The following is a 21,893-nucleotide window of genomic DNA, read 5'->3' as shown; positions in this document are numbered from 1 at the left end:
GGAGGTAAAATGATGACTCTTCACTCCTCTCAAAGACATGTTAAATTATTTTAATAACCACTGGAAGGCTGGGAATAAACATGATTCACACCGTTGTTATTTTCTTGGTTTAGAGATAGCATGTCTACATCCTTAAATTAATGGCTGTAGTTACCCTCTGCGCATGGCTCCGACAAGAAAACCGGTTGTGATTCAGTGCAGGAAAACTGGGCTGCCTGAAATCTGGCACTACTTTGGAAAAGCCTCTCCTAGCTGTCGTGAGGGCTAAATAAAACAGCCACCGTCGCACAGCATTTGGCACAGCGCAGGGACGGACCGGGGACATTAATTTCCGCCACGCTCTCCTCTCTTGGCAAAATCACCGCAGGCAAACGACGTGCACTGTAGTGGGTCTCCGGGACGCCCGCGCGGACGTGCCCAGGGCCTCCGACCACAGCACCACCGTCCGCGGCCGCATTCCGCCAAAGCTAACGGGGCACGGGGGAAATCCAGCCCCCTTGGCCGAGGGTGCCCAGCGCAGCCGGTGCGGGGGGAAGCCCAGAGCGGCCCCCCACGGCTGTGGCCGCCCGGGCCGGGTAACGGGCCCGCGAGGAGGGGGCGGGGCGACTCTACGGTTTGGGAAAGACACGACTCCACTCGGCTTCCAGCGGCCCACTTCCTACGGCAAGCAGGAGGAGACAAACGCCGCCTCCCCTCGCTCGCACCTACCGCTCTCGCACAGCCGGCCGCGGCTCTCCCCCGCGAGGCCGCAGGGGCGTGGGTGTGTGTGGGTACGGGGGTACGCTCCGCGCCCGTGGCTCTTCCTGGCGCCGACCTCGCGTCGCGGCGCCGAGTCGCCCCAGCTTTCCGGCCCCCAGCCCGCGAGCGCCGGGCGGGCCTCGCGGCCGCGCCCCCAGGAGGGCCAGGGACGGCGAGGCGGCGGGCGGGGCGGGGCTAGGTGTCTCGCGCAGGGGCGGGGCGCGGTGACGTCGCGGGCGCCCGGGCCGGGCCGTGGCTGTGGCGGCGGCGGCGGCAGCGGTAGCCGCGGCGGGGACGACAGCGGCAGGTCTGAGGAAGGTGCGACGGCCTCGGCGGCGGCAGCGCGGAGGTCGGGCGGCACTTGGAGCTTCCCGCCCGTCGCTGGCGCTGGGGCTTTCGCCTCTTGCCCGGCTTCCAGCTCACGGCCCCGGCTGGGCAGGGCAGAACGCCCCCGGGGAGGGCGGAGCTGTAGGTGAGGCTTGGGGACCCCCTCCCCCCTCGGCCGACCCGGGCCCCACCCTACCCCCCGCCCCCCGCGGCCTCCACCCGGCTGAGCCCTGGGATTGGGCGGGAGCTGGCGCGGGGACGTCGGGGGCCGGGGCTGGAGGTGGGAGGTGGGAGACAGGGGCTCTGGGCACGCGGAGGACGGAAGGTGGCAGGTTTAGGAGGCGTGATGTCGGGGCGAGGTAGTGGGAAGACGAAAAAACTGGGGAGCCACGAGGTTGGGGTGCGGTTGGGGCGGATCTGTGGGTTTAGGTGAGTGATGCAAAATGTTGAAGATTCTTTTTTTTTTCTTTTTCTTTTGGTGAAATGGTGAGATAGAAGATGAAGGGTTGTATTTCGAAAGGAAGATGAGCTGTAGATGTTGCCTTTGAGGCAGTTGGAGAACCTATAGCCCTGGATCTCACATTTCTGCATTAGGGTTTTGATTCTTTTTCTTTTTCTTCTCAGCGGGGTGGGTGGCGGATCTGAGAGGGAAGAGAATCCCTTTGCTTTAGCTCAGGTAAATAGTGAGCGTGGATGGATCTGAAGTTTTACACCCAAGAAGAGGGAAATCTTGGGTTTAGAGAACTTCATTCTGGCAGCAACCATTGGGGTATAGGTCACGTTACATTGCTCCATAAAGGTGGTGTCTTCCAGTTTTTTTCCTGTGCTTAAAAGATCTCTTTATACCACCTTTTTTACAGGCTTTGTCCTGCCCCTTGAGAGAAGGCCTGAGACTCAGGTGGTTCCTTTGGAAGACGCATTTCTAAGTAATAGTTGCAGGTGGTTGTGGTTGACTGCTTTGAGTGGATGAACAATTTGAACAGTTATGTTGGAGCTAATTATATGAGAAGTGCTTAAATGTTTTAAAGCACACCTGTCTTTTGCGGCTCCTTATTCGGTAGACCTTGACATTTAGACATTTTGTGTTCAACACTGAATTATCGGAGATTATTTTTCTTAATTGCAGATGTATTTATTGCAGTCTTTATTATGTGTTTTAAAAATGAAATGGAATTTATTTTTATTTTTAGGTAGGCCCCTCAACTTCTGAGAATTGTTTTTGGAGTCAAGTGCTTTTAAAACATTTTGGGAGCACTTGTCTCACTTGTAGGGAAATGTTACTAAGAGTAAACAGTGTGTGTGCAGTGTTCTTCACATCAGTGTTTCATAACTTAGCACAGTAAATCAGAATCTTCTTTTCTAGATTCCTGCTCCCTATTAGATTACAATATTCACTGACCTTACCTATCAGTGTCGCTTAAGCTATTTCTTGTTCAGAAAACAAGTCCTGTGATGGACATGTATTATGTAATGAGTGGAAGTAGGCATGATTCTCAATTTATGGAGGAAGAGAAACTGCCATGAAGTGGAATTCAAGCAGTGACTATCCCAAGGCTTACCAGTTTATTTGGGAAAATAGCCAGAGAAGTGCTTCCCTGTAACCAAAAGACAGATACACAGATGTGAGTTTCAGAAGTTGCAGATCATTGCCTTTTTTTTACATGCCTACTTAATGAGCAGATTATTGTCTAGCAAATACTTCTACTTGTAGATAAACAGGAAACAGAAGATATAATAGCTATTAAGTGAGAAACTGTGTGGTCCAATTTATAATTATAAATAAAATAGTTAACTGTATTCAGATTGAATTAAAGGTTGGTACAATAAAATTTTTGATTTTGGATTGATTGGAAGGAAAACTTAAAATCGACACATACCTAGTTTTGGCTTTTAAATTATACTTTGATTTAATTAATTGGGACAATGTGAACTAAGATACTGGGTGAAACTTTTTGGGTATGTACTCCTAAAATGACATTTGCATGGCTGATAGTGAGATGTGATTCTTCTTGTAGGAATGAAATCGTGTAATTTGGGGGAAGTCTAAGGTAGAAGTAAGCTATTTCTGTTTAGAATTTCTTGTGCCTGAAAAAAATCCCTACATTTTATTTTTCAAGAAATATTGCTTGTTAGTTATTACTTCTGATATGCTTGTTGAGTCTACATAGGTGTTCTTTTTTTTTCTTCATTACTAAAGTCGTAGATAAGTATACTGGTCTAAAAATTCAACATTAATACTGGAAACTTAAAAGTGCAGGTTCCCAGAGCCACAGTTGCTCTGTTTTATAGTGTATTTATGCTTTTAGAAGTGGTATGAAAGCTGTTAAGCATGCCTTTTGCACATATTAGATCAGAAACATTGATGGCAGGCTAGGCGCGGTGGCTCACGCCTGTAATCCTAGCACTTTGGGAGGCTGAGGCGAGCAGATCATTTGAGCTCAGGAGTTTGAGACCAGTCTGAGCAAGAGTGAGACCCCCGTCTCTACTAAAAAAAAAATAGAAAGAAATTAGCTGGACAAGTAAAAATACATAGAAAAAATTAGCTGGGCATGGTGGCACATGCCTGTAGTCCCAGCTACTTGGGATGCTGAGGCAGGACGATTGCTTGAGCACAGGAGTTTGAGGTTGCTGTGAGCTAGGCTGTTGCCATTGCACTGTAGCCCAGGCAACAGAGTGAGACTCTGTCTCAAAAAAAAAAAAAAAAAGAAAAAGAAAAAGAAACATGGATGGAGAAAGATCATGGAATGAAGTATTTTGGTTAATCAAGTAATAAGCAGTATGTAATCAATTTTCAGAGACATATAATGTAATAAAATAAACTTAACATACAGGTTATGTGGAATATAATTTAATTCTCTGTCTCTTCGGGTCTTTCAGTGTCTTAAGAGTGTAGGCTTTGGGGTCAGAGTGCCTGAGTTCCAATCTTGGCTTTGCTGTTGTATGACTAAGGCAAATTGCTTACCCTTAATTTCTCAACCTTAACCTATGCCTTAATTTCTTCATCTGCAAACTGGGAATAATAACAGTAGTACCTAACCCCTTAGGATGGTTAAATGAGTTAATTAATGTATTTAGAATGATTCTGGCACATAATTAGCTGGTTCACTAACATCTGTTGAAGTTTTACTTTGAACACCATTCATACATTTACTTAATAGGTATATATTAAGCACATATTATGTATAAAATATTCTATTTTTAAAATTTTATTTGTTTTTGGTAGAGACCGTGTCTTGCTATGTTGCCCAGGCTAGTCTCAAATTCCTGGGTTTAAGTGATCCACCTGCGTCAACCTCCCAAAGTACTGGGATTACAGGCATGAGCCACCGTGCCCAGCTATCATACCAAGTATTCTAGATGCTGGCATTATAGGAGTGAAGAAAGTAGACAAAAACCTGTGTGGTCATGCAGCTTTTATCCTAGTTGATGAGACAACTGATAAAATAATTAAATGAATAAATTTCACAATATATTAGACATTGATAAGAGAAAGCAAAGGAGAAGGAGAGGGAATGTGGGGGTTGGGGGTACAGGAGCTTATAAACCATTGTAAGGCCTCCAAGTTTTACGAGGGGAGCCACTGTGGAGTTTTTAGTAGAGGAATGATGTAATCTGACTTAGGTTTTAAATGAATTGCTCTGGCTACTTTGTGAGGACTTTGAGCAGGGATGTAAGATAGAAGCACGGACACTAGTCAGGAGGTTGTGCTGAGCTCTTCTGGGTGAGAGTAGCTCTGACCAAGGTGATAGGAGGATGAAATGGTGAGAAGTGATTGGATTTTGGATGTATTTTGAGGGTAGACCTGTGTTTGCTGGTGATTGGATGTGGAATGTGTGCAAAACAGAAGAATAAGGTTTTTGGCCTGAGCAACTAGAAGAATGAAGTTGCCGATGACTGAAATGGAGACCGTCGGTTGGTAGGGCACATTTGGGGAGAAATCAATTGTTCAGGGGAAATGTCTAGGAAGAGTGAGAAATTTGGTTATTTTGAGCTTATAGGTGATATTTAAAATTATGAGATGAGTGACATCATCAGGGGAGTGAATTTAGGTAGAGAAGAGATCCAAACATCTGAGCCTTGGGACACCGATTTATTCATTTATTCATCTAAGAGTTGTTTGTTTTGGGGATACAGCAGTCAACAAAGGTAACTAAATCTCCACCTTCGTGGAATGTGTCTTCTAGATACACTGTGGAAAGTGAAGAGGAACCCAGCAAAGGAGATTGATAAGAGCTCATTGGGTTAGGAGGAAAACCAGGGCATTGTGGTGTACTAGAAGTGAAGGTGAGGAAGTTTTCAAGGAGGAGAGAATGATCCACTGTGTCATTGTTTAAAGATATGTCAGAGGGTTGAGTAATAGAGAATTTTGCTTGATTATAATGTCTCATAACAGAAATGTCTAAATACTTTTTATATGAGAAAGATGAGGCAAATGTAAGAATCTTTCAATTTTTTACTTCCCTGAATTAATTTTTAAAGAATATTTCAGTTAGTCACAGTAGTGTGCACCTATAGTCTTAGCTACTCAGGAGACTGAGGTGGGAGGATCGCTTGAGCTCAGGAGTTTGAGGCTGTAGTGTGCTATGATCACACCTGTGAATGGCCATTACACTGCAGCTTGGGCAACATAGCGAGACCCCTATATGTATATATATAAAAATATATAAAATTCATTCTTTTTGGAACAAAAGAGGCAGCGTAGGAGTGTGTACTTGTGCTAAGGAGAGGTATATGACTTTTTATTGTTTTTGTTAATCTTATTACTCTTATATTTAAAAAAATAAGTAATACATGTACCAAATCGGAAGGTATAAGAAAGTATACAGGGAAAAGTCAATCTCTCCTGCCCCATCTAGTGCTTTCTGAAGGCAATCACTGTTTCCAGTGTGTTTTTTTTTAAACCAGTGAAATTCTGTGCGATATATGGCGTTTAGCTATTCTAAAATTGCATAAATATAAGAAATAATTTATCTTCCACTCTGATATTGAACTCTGCCAATATTTTAGAATAGATTATTTAACACATAGTTCTAGAAGCCTAGTCAAGGCAAATAGTGATCGCTAGGATTCAGCGTGGATTCACTGAGTCACATCAGACAGTAATGTTAGTTTCCTAGAATTGGTATGGTTACTTGACTGAGAAATAAAGGAAGTGCAGTAGTTATAAGGTATCTAGACTTCACTTAGATCTTTTCATGCTATCTTTGTGGAAAATATGAAAAAAAATGTATCCTATATTTCATGAGGACAGGGACTGTCATATGATAGGTACTTACTAAATACCTGATGAATGAATGAACCCGAGCTAGCACAGTTAAGCAGGGATGATGAGTGTGGGGAACTGGCATTAGACGATACACCCATGTGTTTATTGAAGTAACCCGGGATGGTAGCAGGGGTGGTGGCAGAGAAGATAGTGGCAGCTATAAACTAGTTGCCAGCATGTTCTCACTGAGGGTGGGGGATGTCCAGGTGGTCCTGAGCTGATGGCAAAGGGGGAGAGGTAGGAGACTGTGCTGCTGAATAGCATGAGAATTTCAGTAAGGCTTTTACACAGAGGTTCAGGAATGGTTTGAAAGTGACATTGGGAGGAAGGAGGGTACTAGCCTCATTTCCCAGTATTGGGTGTGGAGATTACTGAATAGCTTCCACTTGAAAAGGACTACCTGAGAAGAGGTGTCCTGACTGGAAAGCCAGTTTTCAGTTAAGGCAGGGAGATGGTGAGAACATTACCCAAGGAAGTTGAGGACTTTTAGAGGAGTTTCTTGGTAGTAGAATGAAGTTCCATAAGAGTGTACTTTTCTACTCTGTTGGTGTCTTATCATTTAAACTTAAAAAAACTCTTTAACAAAAAACTCACCCACCTTTGTACTTTATTGCTGTAAGTTGTTCTCCGCTTTATAGCCAAATGTATGCATTTGCTGTACATCTCCATTTCTTCATCTGTAACTTTCTTCTCTACCTATTTCTGTCTTGTTTCTGTCTCCACCCTTTCACTGAAATTGGAAATAGCCAATGAAAATATGAAAATTGCTAATGATTATTTTTCTGTGCTCCTCTTATTTAACCTCTTAGCAGTTGTACTAGCTATCTATTTCTACGTAACAAATCACCCCCAACTTACCTAAAACAGTAAACATTTGTTTCCCAGTTTTTGTATGTCCAGAATCTGGGTGTAGTTGATGTCTCGGATTCTGCAGTCATCTCAGAGCTCTACTCGGGGCGGCTCTGCTTCCAAGCTCACTCACCCATTGGCAGCCTCAGGTCCGTGTTGGCCGTCTGCTGGAGAAATCAGTCTCTTGCCATTTGGGTCTCTGTATAGGATTACTTAGAATGTGGCACCTTGCTTTTCCTATATCGAGAGCTCTGTGGGGCAAGAGGGGCGGTATTAGCCAGAGTGTTCTTGTAACCTTATCTTGGAAGTGATGTGCTGTCACTTTTGCTGTATTCTGTTTGTTAGAAGCCAGCCACTAGGTCCAGCACAATCAAGGTGGGATTTCACAATGGCATGAATACTGGTCGGAGGCAGAGACCATTCAGAGCCATTTTCAGGACTGCTTACCGCAGCGGCATTTCACACAGTCGATCTCTCACTCCTTTGAAAGCTCTCTCTTCTCTTGGGGTCTTCAGAGCACTCTCCTGTTTTTCTTGCTGGTTCTCTGGGCTCTTTTTCTGAGTCACCGTTTGAATCTTTCATTAGTCATTTATTAAACATTTGAATTTCTCTGGGCCGTCTCGTCACCTCCTGTTTCATTTTTCCTTCACTTTTTTGTCTTCCTCTTATACCTCTCTCCTGAGTCTAAGGATGAGTATATCTAATTTGCTAATTAGTATTTCCTTTTGGATGCACCTTAAACTCAGTATGTCCAAAACTGAGTGGATAATTCCTGCTCTTCCTCTGATGTTTCTTTCTTTCTTTCTTTTTTGTTTTTTTGAGACAAGCTCACTGCAACTCCTAACTCCTAGGTTCAAGCGATCCTCCTGCCTCAGCCTCCTCAGTAGCTGGGACTATAGACACATGCCACCACACCCAGCTAATTTTTCTATTTTTTAGTAGAGATGGGGTCTTGCTCTTGCTCAGGCTGGTCTCGAACTCCTGACCTCAAACGATCCTCCTTCCGTGGCCTCCCAGAGAGCTAGGATTACAGGCCCTCTGGTGTTTCTTAATTCATTAAATGATGACAGCACCAGTTGCTCAAACCAGACATACATATGGTGTTCTTGATTTCTCCTTCTCCTCCACCTTCCACTCTACTGTTCCCTGTTGATTTTGTAAAAGTCATTGCTGTTCACTGATGGTGTGAATGTTTTTATGAGGTAGTGAATTCTCTGCTGTGTTCCAAGCATTGAATGAGCTTTTGCTAGGTGATTTTTTTATTTTTTATTTTTATTTATTTATTTATTTATTTTTCTTTATTTCAGCTCTTCATGGGGGTACAAAAGCTCAGGTTATATACATTGTCCGTGTCCCGCCCATCCCCCTGAGTCAGAGCCTCTAGGTGATTTTTAAGGTTCCTTCCGATCTTGAGATATTGTGTTCATAGCTATTGAAGATTTTTGATTAGGAGACACGGAATCTGGGCTGTGCCTCAGGTAGCAACTCTTGAACTGTCATTTTTAGTTGTTCACCAAAGAATGAAACTAAACCCTTGTATTCCTTTTAACTTTCTTTATTAGGATGTGTTATGTGATGAATAAATAATAATTTTCATCTGACAACTCCTTTATATATGTTGTTTTCATTTTTTCCTTATTTTATTGCCATTCTTTTTTGTTTGAAATCCCTTTGTATGGAAATAACATAACCAGTGGGGGAAAATTTTTTTCTGAACTTAAGTTAAACATCTCTGTAACTGTAAACTTTTCAAGAAGTAAAAGTTCAGACGTTGGCTGAGCGTAGTGGCTGGCTTACACCTGTAATCCCAATGCTTTTGGAGGCTGAGCAAGGTGGGAGGATCTCTTGAGGCCAGGAGTTTGAGACCAGCCTGTGCAACATCGTGAGACCCTGTCTCTACAAAAAATTAAAAAATTAACTGGGCATGGTGGTGTGCGCTTGTAGTCCTGGCTACTTGGAAGGCTGAGGCAAGAGGATCGTTTGAGCCCAGGCTTTTGAGGTTGCAGTGAGCTATAATTGGGCCACTGAACTCCAGCCTGGGAGACAGTAAGACCCTGTCTTTAAAAAAAAATAAATAAATAAAGTTCAGGCCTTAAACATAATTTTATTACAGGAATATAACTTATCTATTGAGGGAATTCCTTCTTGAAGCCCTTCTTGAATGCAACATATACATATAAAAGTATATAAAAAATGTATGGCCTAAAACTTTTGAATCAAGCTCTTGCCTAACCATCAGGTCCGGCACTAGGTCATTGTGGCATTTAAGCTTTCCTAGTCCTTTCCCAATCACAGCTGACTCCTTCCCCCATAAAGGTGTTCACTGTCCTAGCTTGTAGAGGAATCGCCTTCTTGCTTTTCTTTATGTAGACCTTTATAGTTTTGGTTTAGTTTTGCCTGTTTACACCTTTATTTACATGGAATTGTGTTGTATGCATTCACATTTGACTTCTTTTTTTTTTTTTGAGACAGAGTCTCACTCTGTTGCCCAGGCTAGAGTGCTGTGGCGTCAGCCTAGCTCACAGCAACCTCAAACTCCTGGGCTCAAGCAATCCTACTGCCTCAGCCTCCCGAGTAGCTGGGACTACAGGCATGCGCCACCATGCCCGGCTAATTTTTTTTTGTATATATATTTTTAGCTGTCCAGATAATTTCTTTCTAATTTTTAGTAGAGACAGGGTCTTGCTCTTGCTCAGGCTGGTCTCGAACTCCTGACCTCAAGCGATCCTCCCACCTTAGCCTCCCAGAGAGCTAGGATTACAGGTGTGAGCCACCGTGCCTGGCCTTGACTTCTTTTGAGATTTAGATTTGTTATGTGTGGCTATAGTTTGTTCATTTTTATTGCTGAATAGGATTACATTGTATAAATATACCACAATTTATTATATTATTGATGGACGTTTAGGTTGTTTCTGACTTTGGGCTATTAGGAATTATGCTGCTATGACCATTCTTGTACAGGTCTTTTGTGCATATGTGTATATATTTCTGATGTGTATATAGCCAGGAATGAAAGTCCTGGGTTGTAGAATATGCACATATGCAATTTTAGTAGATAATTGCCGAACAGTATTCCTCTGGTTGTACAAACTTACATTCCCCAAAGCACTGTTCCTTTTGTTCCATATCCTTGCTAACACTTGGTATTGTCAGTGTTATTAATTTTAGTCATTCTCGTGGATTTATGGTGGTATCTTGTAGTTTTAGTTTGCGTCTCACTGATTACTAATGAGATTGTATGCTCACTTCGGCAGCTCATGTACAATACTAATGAGGTTGAATACTTTTATGTCTCTTGGTTATTTGGAAAACCTCTTTTGTGAAATGCTTGTTCAAATGTCTTGCTAAATTTTCTGTTTGATTGTTTTTCTTTTTCTAGTTAATTTATAAGACTTCCTTGTATATCTTGGATATGAGCACTTCTTTGGTGTTGTAAGTATTTCTACCCTACTCTGTGGCTTGCTGTTTAAGACGTCGTAATATCTTTTGAAGGGCAGAAGTTAATTTTTTGTGTAGTCCAATTAATATTTACTTTTACAGTTAGTGCTTTTTATGTCTGGCTTAGGAAATTTTTCTCTACCCTAAGGTCATGAAGTTATTCTCTTTTTTTATTTTCTAAAAGAATCATTGCTATGCCTTTCTGTGATCTGCCTATAATTGATTTTTTGTGTTTACCATGTGGTAGAAGTTTAGGTTAATTTTTTCCCCAGATGATTTACTGATTTTGTTAGTACCATTTATTGACAATTCCTTCCTTTTTCCACTGCTTTGTAATACATTAAGGTTCTCTATTTTGTTCCATTGGTTTCTCTATCTTGGTCTAGTGTCACACTGTCTTAGTTACTGTAGCTTTATAGACAGCTTTAATACCTGTAGAGTAAGCACTCCCACCTTGTTTTTCAAGAATATTTTCTTGACATTCAATGTCTGTGAATGACTTCCATGGTCAGTAATCAAGACAGGGTGGAATCGGTATAGGGATAAATACACAGATCAGAGGAAACAGATTAAAGAGTCAAGAAGTAAACCCACACACTTATGGGTAATTGATTTTCAACAAAGGTGCCAAGGTACAGTCATGAGTTGCTTGATGATGGGGATACATTCTGAGAAAGGCAATTTTGTTATTGTGTGACTGTCATAGAGTGTACTTACTCAAACCTAGATGGTATAGTCTACTACACACCTGTATGGGGTAGCCTATAGCTCCAAGGCTATAAACCTGTACAGCATGTTACTGTACTGAATACTGTAGATAGTTGTAATGCAGTGGCAAGTGTTGTATCTAAACATAACCAAACATAGAAAAGATACAGTAAAAATAGGGTATAAAAAATGAAAAATGGTACATCTGTGTAGGGCACTTAACTAGAGTGGAGCTTGCAGGATTGGAAGTTGCTGTGGGTAAGTTTGGTGAGTGAGTGGTGAGTGAATGTGAAGGCCTAGGACATTACTGTACACTGCTGTAGACTTTATAAACACTGTGAACTTAGGCTACACTAAATTGATAAAGTTTATAAGTATATTTTAATTTTTTATACTTTTGTAAAATAACACTTAAAAAACAAACACATTGTACAGCTGTTCAAAATTTTTTTCTTTAATTCTATAAACTTTTTTTCTATTTTTAAGTTTTTTTTCTTTTACTTTGTTAACTTTTTTGTTAAAAAGACATAAACACAAACAGTTGCCTAGGCCTACGCCGGTCAGGCTCATAAGCGTCACTGTCTTCCACCTCCACATCTTGTGCCACGGGAAGGTCTTCAGGGGCAGGAACACATGGAGCCGTCACCTCCTGTGTTAGCAGTGCCTTCTGGACACCTCCCGAAGGACCTGCCTGAGGCTGTTTTACACTTAACTTTTTTTAGTAAGTAGAAGGAGTACACTCTAAAATAATATAAAAGTTTAGTATAATAAATACATCGACCAGTAACCAATTATTTATCGTTATCAAGTATTATGTACTATATGTAATTGAATGTGTTATACTTTTATATGTGGGAGCAGAGTAGGTTTGTTTACATCAGCATCACCACAGACATGTGAGTAATGTGTGACACTATGATGTCACTAGGTAATGGGAAATTTTCAGGTCCATTATAATCTTATAGGATCACCATTGTATATGTGGTCCCTTGTTGACTGAATCATCATTATGTGACACCATGACTGTAATTCAATGAAGGAAAGGATAATATTTTCAACAAAAGTAGTACAGCAATTGGATATCCATATGCCACAAAAATGAACCTGAAACATTAGTGTATAGGAGAAAATCTTTGAGTTCTTGGGTTAGGAAATGATTTCTTAGGTATTATGATATGACACAAAAAGTGTGACTCAAAAAAGAAAAGACAATTTGGACTTTATCAAAATTAAAAGCTTTGGCTCTTCAGAAGACATCATTAAGAAAATAAAAAAGACAGGCTCCAGAATGGGAGAAAAATATTTGCAATTCATGTATCTGTAAAGGATTTGTGTCCAGAATGTATAAAGAATTCTTAAAACTGAATAATAAAACAAACAACCCAAAGAAAAAATGGGCAAAAGATTTGAATAGACTCTGAACCAGCAAAGATAAATGGATGGTAATAAGCACTTGAAAAAGATGCCCACCATCCTTAGTCATTAGATATGAGATACTACAATGAGATACTACTGTGTACCCACTAGAATGGCTAAAATCAAAAGATTGAAATACTAAGTGTTGGTGAGGATGTGGAGAAACTGGAGTTCTTGTACATGCTGGTGGGAATGTTAAATGTTACAGCCATTTTGGAAAATAGTTTGATAGTTAAGTTAAGCATATATTTACTGTATGTCCTGAGCCATGCAACTCTTAGGTATCCACCCAGGAGAAATGAAAACATACGTCCACACAAAGACTTGTAGGCAGATGTTCATAGCAGCATTATTCATAATAGCAAAACTAGAAGCAATACAAATGTCTGTCAGCTGGTGACTTGATAAAATTCATTATATGAAATATCAGCAATAAAAGGGAATAAACTACTGATAAATTTAACAGTGTAAGTAAGTGAACCTCAAAAACATTATGCTAAATGAAAACACTACCACTTTATAATTTTATTTATGTGCAATTTCTAGAAAAGGCAGATCAGTGGTTGCTGGGGCTGGGGATAGGAGTGGAAGTGAGGATTAACTAAAAACATGCATAAGAAACTCTTTGAGGTGATTGAAGTTTTCTAAACTTCGATTGTGGTGATGGTTGTACAACTGTATAAATTTACTAAAACTCATCAAACTGTACACTTAAAATGGGTGACTTGTATGTAAGTTATGACTTAAAAAAACCCAAAGTTTTGGCTATTCTTGGCCTGTTGTATTTTCATATAAATGTCAGAATCAGCTTGTCAAATTAAAAAGAAATATGTTGATTTCCTGATTGAAATTTAATTGGATTTGTAGATTAACTTAGATAGAATGACTTTTTTATAATATGGAGTCTTTGAATCATTGAATATGTTATATCCATTTATTTATGCTGCTTTTCACATCTCTCAGTAAAGTTTTATAGTTTTCTGGGTAATATTCTTACACATCTGCTGTTAGATATAGTCCTAACTATCTAATGGTATTGTAAATGGAATTCTAAAATAAATTTTATTTTCTATTTGTTGTTGGTATATGGAAATAAGATTGAATTTTGAGTATTGTCTCTTTATTTGCTAAATTTTGTAAAAGTCTTATAATAATTTTATATGTAGATTCTCTTAGATTTCCAACTTGTAAAACTATGTCATTTGTGAACAATTAGTGTTTGATGTTTTCTTTGTGATTCTTCCTCCTTTGTCTTTCCTTACTTCACTGGGTAGAATTTCTGGTATATGGTTGAATAGAGATAGGAGATGTCATTGTCTTTTCCCATCTCAAAGGGAAATCATTCAGTTTTTCATTGTTAACACATACATGTGCGCAAGGCAAGGGCAAGGCCAAGGCCTCGGCCTCACTGATTTGACTGGTAACGGTACAGTGAGCTCCTTTAGACTCAGGCAGTTTATCACTTGTATAGTCAGTGGAAAGAAGAATAAGCCAAAGGTGCCAGCTCCCTGTGATCTTTGTTCCACATACCAAAAAAGATAACACTGAAATAAAAGGGGCTGGTGCTTACTGTGAGCTGTGGGGTATTCTATTAACAGGAAGCCTACTCTAGATTGCTGCTAAGTGGTTTTATATTCTACAGCTCTGTTCTGAGATGGGCAGGGCTGAAAGTTCCACGTCTCATAAGAACCCAGGAGGTGATGAGAAACTGTGTGATGACAACTTCCCAGGGAGACAGGGAAGTGGGAAGGGATGTCCTGGTTGTGGCTCCTTAGAGTCCTCCAGTCATCTCCTGTTCTGGGAAGATCACAGGCTTTCTGCCAAGACTCAGAAAAGCTGCAGGTCGCCAGAGCACCATGACAGAACCATTTCCCTACAGATACTTGTTATAGTTACTTTTGCACATATCCTTTTTTAGATTAAGAAAGTTTTCATAACTTCTATTCTTAATTTGTTAAGATTTTAATCACTAATGTTAAAATCTTTCTGATACTTTTTATATCTATTGAGATCAAATACTTTTTTTTCCCTTTAACCTGGTTACTGTGGCTAATTACATGGATTTTAAAATTCATTTCTGACAAATTTCTTTATGTTTTTTTCCCTTAAAAAACTTCACTTAAAAAAAATTATTGATGATGACTTTTTTCTCTCTGTCTGCCTGTTTCTGCTTTATATATATTAGGTTGGTCCAAAAGTAATTACAGTTTTGGATTGTGAATTTTAAATCATTGTAACTAGGCTCAAACACATCTTTATTATTAATATATAATTTTTTCTCTTTGTACATATAGAATTCATGGTTGCTGAACTTTTCAAGGAAGAAAGACTATATTGAACTACTTTTTTTTTTTTTGGAGACACAGTCTTATTCTGTTGCCCAGGCTAGAGAGAGCAGTGACATAATCACAGCTCATTGCAGCCTCAAACTCTTGGGTTCAAAACGATCCTCCTGCCTCAGCCTCCTGAGTAGCTGGGACTACAGGTGTACGTGACCACGTCCAGGTAATTTTTCTATTTTTTTTTTTTGAAGATAGTCGCTCGCTCTTGCTCAGGCTGGTCTTGAACTCCTAACCTCAAGAGATCCTTCCGCCTCCGCCTCCCAAAGTGCTAGGATTACAGGTGTGAGCCACCATGCCTGGCCTATATGGAACTTCTGATTACTCAGTAAGAAATTATTGAAGATCTAAGAGATTCCCAGGGTTTCTTCTGAAATAAGTTATGTTTTACATCTTTTGAGTACATCCCTTCAGGTCTTTTAGGGTACATCCCTTCAGATGCCATAGGTAACTTTTCTAGGTTCATGGCAATATTTACTTTCATTAATGACAGGTAATTTTTGTATATATCAGATTATTTTTCATTCCTTTTATAAATTTTTATGTTAAATTTAGGCTGAACCTTTGCTTGATGCTATTCTTTTCTGCATTTAAATAGAAAGTTATTAAGTAGAAACAGTTATTGAAGGTAGATAGAATTATTGCCTATTTCATGTGGTTTTTCTACTGGTTAGCTGGTAGCCAATTTTATAGTATTGCCCAATTTCTAAATCCATTCTGAAATAATTTGTTTATTCTTATGCTTAGGGGCTGATAATTCTTAATTTTGATAGAGCAGCAGTGTTTATCTGGTTTCCTGGTGATTATTAAAAATAAGTTATTGAAAATGGGAATAAATTGTTAAGTTTAAACTCACAAATGCAGGTAAAGTATAAATATAATGGTGTTATATTTTTATATAGCAAGTATATACATGTATATTTTATTTATTTTTTAGAAATAGGGTATCCGTCTGTCACCCAGGCTGGAGTGCAGTGGCGTGGTCATAGCTCACTGCAGCCTCAAGCTTCTGGGCTCAAGTGATCCTCCTGCCTTGCCCTTGGAGTAGCTGCGACCCTCAGTCTCTACCCTCAGGATCCTGGGGACTGGGGAGGGAGACAGGTCAACATGCAATTACAATAGTTTGTGATAAGTGTTGGTGATATAGGCTAGAACTGGAAGGTGGAAGGGAGTGGTGAAAGATGAGGCTGGAGATTTGGTTTTGATCATGAAGGGCTTTGTACACCCTGTTAGCATCTGACTTTTTCCTTGGGGGCAGTGGCAAGACTTTGGAGACTCTTCGTTAAAGGAAATAACAAATTTATATTGCATTTTATGAAGAGTGGATAGGAGGAAGGTATGTGAGGAGGCCAACCCATTACAGCTGAAAAACTGAAGTAGTGACAGTGGCGATAGAAGAGCGTACAGAGTTGAAAGCTTTAAAGAACACAGGACTGGATAATTTATTGTCTGTGTGTGTGTGTGTGTGTGTGTGTGTGTGTGTGTGTGTGTATGTATGTGTGTGTGTGTGTGTGTACTTCTATGGGGAAAGGACAGTTGATGGGGAGGGAGGAGACTAAGGTGACTCCAAACTTTCTTGTGGAGCACCTAGGCCAGGAAGAGTCCTGTCCAGTATAGTAGCCACTAGTCACATATGGGTATTTAAATCTAAGTCTAAACTAATTTAAATGAAATAAGATTTAAAATTCAGTTCTTCAGTTACACTAGCCACGCAAATGTAGAACTAAAGACTCTTATTAAATTGTGTACATTTAACCCAGAGTACTATGAAATCATAAATTTGAGCGTATCTACAGAGATTCAAGCAGAGAATAATATCTGGGTATATGTGCTTAGCAGCAAGATGGGACTAGTGGCTTCTATATTGGACAGTGGAGATATAGAACATTTCTGTTGTCACAGAAAGTTCCACTGGACAGCACTTGTCTCCAGCTTTTGTTTTCTACCTTCTTTTTCTCCAGAGGAAAGTCAAGAGTAACAGATGGTATTCTCTAGTCTCCTAAGAACTTTGGCTCCACAATATCCTGTTGTGGGATATTGCTAGAGATTCTGCTAGACAACATCACTACCGTTGCCAACAACCACCATGACCGCATCATCAGATATAGGACATTTCCGTAATCAGAGAGGGTTCTTCAGGAGAATGCTGAGCGAGAGATGCTGAGGCCAGTCACTGTGTGGGGCAGCAGGAGCCTTCCATTAGAAATATAATATGAGCCACATATGTAATTTACACATTTTTAGTAGATACATTAAAGAGTAAAAAGAATAAAAGAAACAATTAGATTTTATAATTATATAATCTGTGTTATTTACACAATGTATCCCAAGTATGGTTTTCAGCATATTTAAGCATTACATTTTAAAAATTACTAGTGAGCTATTTATGTTATTTTTTAACACTAGATCTTTGAAATCAATCGTATACTTTTACAGCATATCAATTCAAATGTTAAGTTTTTATCAGAAATATTTTGTTGGTATTTAGATCTGTAAATCAGATTAAATTTACAGTTGAAAAAGTAGATTCACACACCTGAGTTGTTCCAAACATGCTTTAAACTTTCTTAGTAACTGAACTGAGTATCAGTTTTTTGTTTGTTTTATGAGACAAGGTCTCTTACCCAGGCTGGAGTGCAGTGGTGTAATCACAGCTCACTGCAGCCTTGAACTCCTGGGCTCAGGCTATCCTCCTGCTTGAGCCTCCTGGGTAGATGGGATTACAGGTGCACACCACCATGTCAGGCTATTTAAAATTTTTTTTAGATATGGGGTCTTACTATATGGGGCTTCCCAGGGCTGGTTTTGAACTCCTGGGCCTCACATGATCGTGGGCCTCAAGTGATCCTGGGCCTCAAGTGATCTGCCTCAGCCTCCCAGACTGCTGGGATTACAGGCATGAGTCACCGTACATTACTAAGTATCAGTTTTTATATTTAACTTCTATTACAATTAAATAAAATTAAGAATTCAGTTCCTCAGTCTCACTAGCCACATTTCAAGTGTTCAGCAGCTAAGTATGGCTAGTGGTTACCACATTGGACAGCGTAGCTCTGGAATAACTAAGTGTATTTGCTGCATGGTTGGAAATTCAGGTCTGGAGCTCAGGAAAGAGGTAGAGAAACAGACAGCCAGATTGGAAGAACTGTGAGGAACATGGAGGTTAAAAAAACATTTGTGATTTTGGATGAACTGATTTTATTTTAACATCTCTGTGCTCCATTTAAAAAAAAAGGTCTATAAATACATCTTGGTGAGAGTGAAATTGTAGATGAATATGCAGTATGTTGTAGTGGTGAAGAGTCTGACCTTGTTGTGAGATAGATATGTGATCCTGGGCAACTTACAGGGCCTTTCTAACCCTTAGTCTCCTCATCTATAAATGGAATAATAAAATCTTTCTACTTGAAAGGTTTGCCAAAAGGGTTAGATGAAGTATTTTCACAAGTATGTACTGCATATAATGCCATGTTTCTTCGCTTCTAATTTGCCATTTCTTTTTTGTGAGGTGTACCGTCAATTTAATGATTTATTCTTTTTAGGAAAAAAAGAAATCTACTTTAATTATACATGTTAATTGTAAGTGGAATCCCAATTCAGAAACTTTAAAATATGAAAAAATATATATCTTAAAATAGAGGACTTTTTTTTTTTTTGAGACAATCTCGCTCTGTCACCCAGGCCTCGAGTGCAGTGGTGTCAACACAGCTCGATGCAACCTCAAACTCCTGGGCTCAAGTGATCCTCCTGTCTCAGCCTCCTAAGTAGCTGGGACTATAGGCGTGCACCACCACACCTGGCTAATTTTTCTGTTTTTAGTAGAGATGGGGTCTCACTCTTGCTCAGGCTGGTCTCAAAATCGTGAGCTCAAGTGATCCTCTTGCCTCAGCCTCCCAGAGTGCTAGGATTACAGGTGTGAGCCACTGCACCCAGTCAAACTAGAGGACATATTGTTGGTACTGTTGAGTGCTCATTATGAATGAGATACTATGTTAAATGCCTTATGATGATGTAAAAGGCTTTTTTTTAAATGTGCAATATAACGTGATATTTCTATTGTAAGTTTCACTTAAGTAGACTTTGTAATGGAAAATCTATTTTGGCTGGTCCGAAGGTAGTGAGTTATCTCACTTGATTGTTCATAGTCAGTTACAGATTGAACTCCTTGTACTACTACTTTCCCCCCTCCTCACTACTGCACTTGACTAGTCTTAAAAAAAAAAAAAAATTTCTTTTATTTCTGGAAACTTTGAAACATGATGGTATAATTCTTTTTCTTAGTTAATTCAGGAACCACTGAATTCTGCTTGAATCTCTTTGGATGCTCTTAAATTTACGATTTCATAGTACTCTGGGCTAACTCTGCAGAATTTGAGTGTAATTCTACATTTGTGTGTATACATGTAGAGAATTAGGATTTTTAAAAAACGCCTTGGTAGAGTTTATTCAGAGAAGCATGTTAACAGAGAGGAGGAAAATGGACTCCTCCAGGTCAAAGAGAAAGGAATTAGGATTCTTAATGGCTCTGCAAATCCTTTATCCTAGGTCTTTTCCTCAAGTCTCATCTCGGCCATTGTTACTGTCAATGTGCCATTCCACCAGTGTCTTGCAGAAGACAAACATTTTTTATAATGCTTACCCCGTGCTTTGTATACATATTGTGTGCTAGGAAATTACGCTGCCGGCTTTGCAGTATTTCCAGTATAACCAGTCAGGTCTGAAATAACATTAGACATTTTGCATCTGTATTATTGGAAATAATGAACATTTTTTATGATGCTTTTAGGGCTGACAGATAAGTTTGATACTATATGCCAACTACATTTGGTGGTGGCAGCTGGAAGTGCTATGTTGGGAATAATTTTGAGACCAGTTACAAAAGGAACAAATGCTCACCTTGGAATCACAGTGGCTTTTTCCTTTTGTTTCTGTTTTAAATATTCTTAACATTTTACCTTTTTAAAAAAGCAGTGTATACTCACTTGGAAAATTTTGACAATTATTAAGAAGAAAGTATACAGATTTCTTCTCATTCTTTTTGTTGTGCTTATATGTATATTTGCAAAATTGAGAGTATACTATATGTTAAAATGTATATCCTTTTTCATTACTGTGTTATAAACATTTTTTCTTGACAGACCTTGCTTGTAAATATGTTTTTTGTAAGCTGCATGTTAAGTAATAAAGATTACACTTAAATATTTCTCAATGAGATGAATGCTTAATACTAAATGAATATGCAAGTTGGTATGTCTTAATTGTATATCTTAATTCATAAACTTTTCTCTGCATTCTGGATGGATCATTTGAGTAGATTGGTTTTTCCTGTTCATGGAATTACTGGATCAAAAGATACTTTTTTTAAGACCTGTAATGTAACCATTTTCAAAGTTGCTACTTCCCAAATACTTCTGTTATTTTAGGGAAGAAAACAAGTACTTACCAGTACCTACAATTTTTCACTTAAACCTTTTTAAAATTATGAAATGTTTAAACATATAAATAGTTATAGAGAATTATATAATTAATATCTGTGTACCTACCACCTGGCTTAAGAAGTAAAATATTATAATGTTAAAACTCCTCATGTAGCTCTCCCTGAATATGTCTTTATTTACCAATAATGACATGAATATTCAGTCTTAACCAATACTACAGGTCTGTATCCAAGATCTTTTGAGACAGAATTCAGAATTTTTCAGATTTTAAAAAGGTGATATGATGGCCGGGCGTGGTGGCTCACGCCTGTAATCCTAGCACTCTGGGAGGCTGAGGTGGGAGGATCGCTTGAGGTCAGGAGTTGGAGACCAGCCTGAGCAAGAGCGAGACCCCATCTCTACTAAAAATAGAAAGAAATTATCTGGCCAACTAAAAATATATATAGAAAAAATTGCCGGGCATGGTAGTGCATGCCTGTAGTCCCAGCTACTCGGGAGGCTGAGGCAGTAGGATTACTTAAGCCCAGGAGTTTGAGGTTGCTGTGAGCTAGGCTGATGCCACGGCACTCTAGCCGGGGCAACAGAGCGAGACCCTGTCTCAAAAAAACAAAAAAAACAGAAAAAACAAGGTGATATGATACATATACTATGTATTACCTAACTTTTAAAGCAAGTTTTGTGAGATGATCCCTAATTCCTTTATCAAACACATGATATTTCTGCATCAGTTCAGGTCTGGTTTTGCCACCATATTAGTTAAAAGAATTTTTGAATTTTCAGAGATTTTTGGAATTTGGATCTGTAGATAAGGGGTTGTGAACAAGTACATCTCTTTGTTATGTTCAGCTTAATCACTCTGGTAGAATTTGTTGAACTTTGTGTTGATCTGATCATAATGTAGTATGAGATGTGGTATAAAATGCAAGATAATGTAAGTCTGAACAATTTAATATTTGAGAAATCAAGATATCAGTAAGAACTGGAGTCCCTGGGGAAGGATACACAGCCTAGAACTAAATGGCACAGATTGCCGATACAAGTAGACAACAACCTTGTGTTTACTTCTAAGTATCTACTTGACAAGGTATTTGTCATGGTGAGAATTTTGACAGAACTTACAATTAACTTGATTAACTTATTGATAAGGATTATTAAAAACTACAATTAACTTGAATATAGCTGAATTACCCTTCCATAAAAAAGGGGGAAACAATAACTGTGACAAGTGTTAACATTGCTCCTTTACAGTTGATGGTAAGTGGCATTGCTGCTCCTAGCAGAGGTGCTCTTTTAGGTGGGCTCTGAAACAGTGCTGCTGCAGCCACTCTGTACTGTAGTTTTTAGTCTCTAGTCAGTTTTGGAGAATAAGATGAA

At 39.4% G+C, this 21,893-nt stretch overlaps 1 protein-coding gene and 1 long non-coding RNA gene across 9 annotated transcripts in view; one reads left to right on the top strand and one right to left on the bottom strand.

The window, feature by feature from the left end:
- The window catches only part of LOC123640198, a 29,764-nt gene extending 28,877 nt beyond the window's left edge, over positions 1-887 (bottom strand). For both annotated transcript variants that reach the window (XR_006735899.1, XR_006735900.1), the window contains exon 1: positions 709-887. This is a non-coding gene — a long non-coding RNA (uncharacterized LOC123640198). The remainder of the gene's footprint in view (positions 1-708) is intronic.
- Positions 888-990: 103 nt separating this feature from the next.
- Positions 991-21,893, top strand: part of ERC1 (ELKS/RAB6-interacting/CAST family member 1) — a 486,124-nt gene continuing 465,221 nt past the window's right edge. For 4 of the 7 annotated variants that reach the window (XM_045554662.1, XM_045554661.1, XM_045554664.1 and 1 more), the window contains exon 1: positions 15,207-15,247. The gene's annotated coding sequence lies outside the window, so the exon portion shown is untranslated. Of the gene's footprint in view, positions 1,211-15,206; positions 15,248-21,893 lie in introns of those variants that run through there. The other 3 variants (XM_045554665.1, XM_045554663.1, XM_045554660.1) reach the window with 2 other exon arrangements.

Source organism: Lemur catta, chromosome 6 (genome assembly GCF_020740605.2).
Source record: "Lemur catta isolate mLemCat1 chromosome 6, mLemCat1.pri, whole genome shotgun sequence".
NCBI lineage: Eukaryota > Metazoa > Chordata > Mammalia > Primates > Lemuridae > Lemur > Lemur catta.
This window is presented reverse-complemented; position numbering and strand designations above follow the sequence as displayed.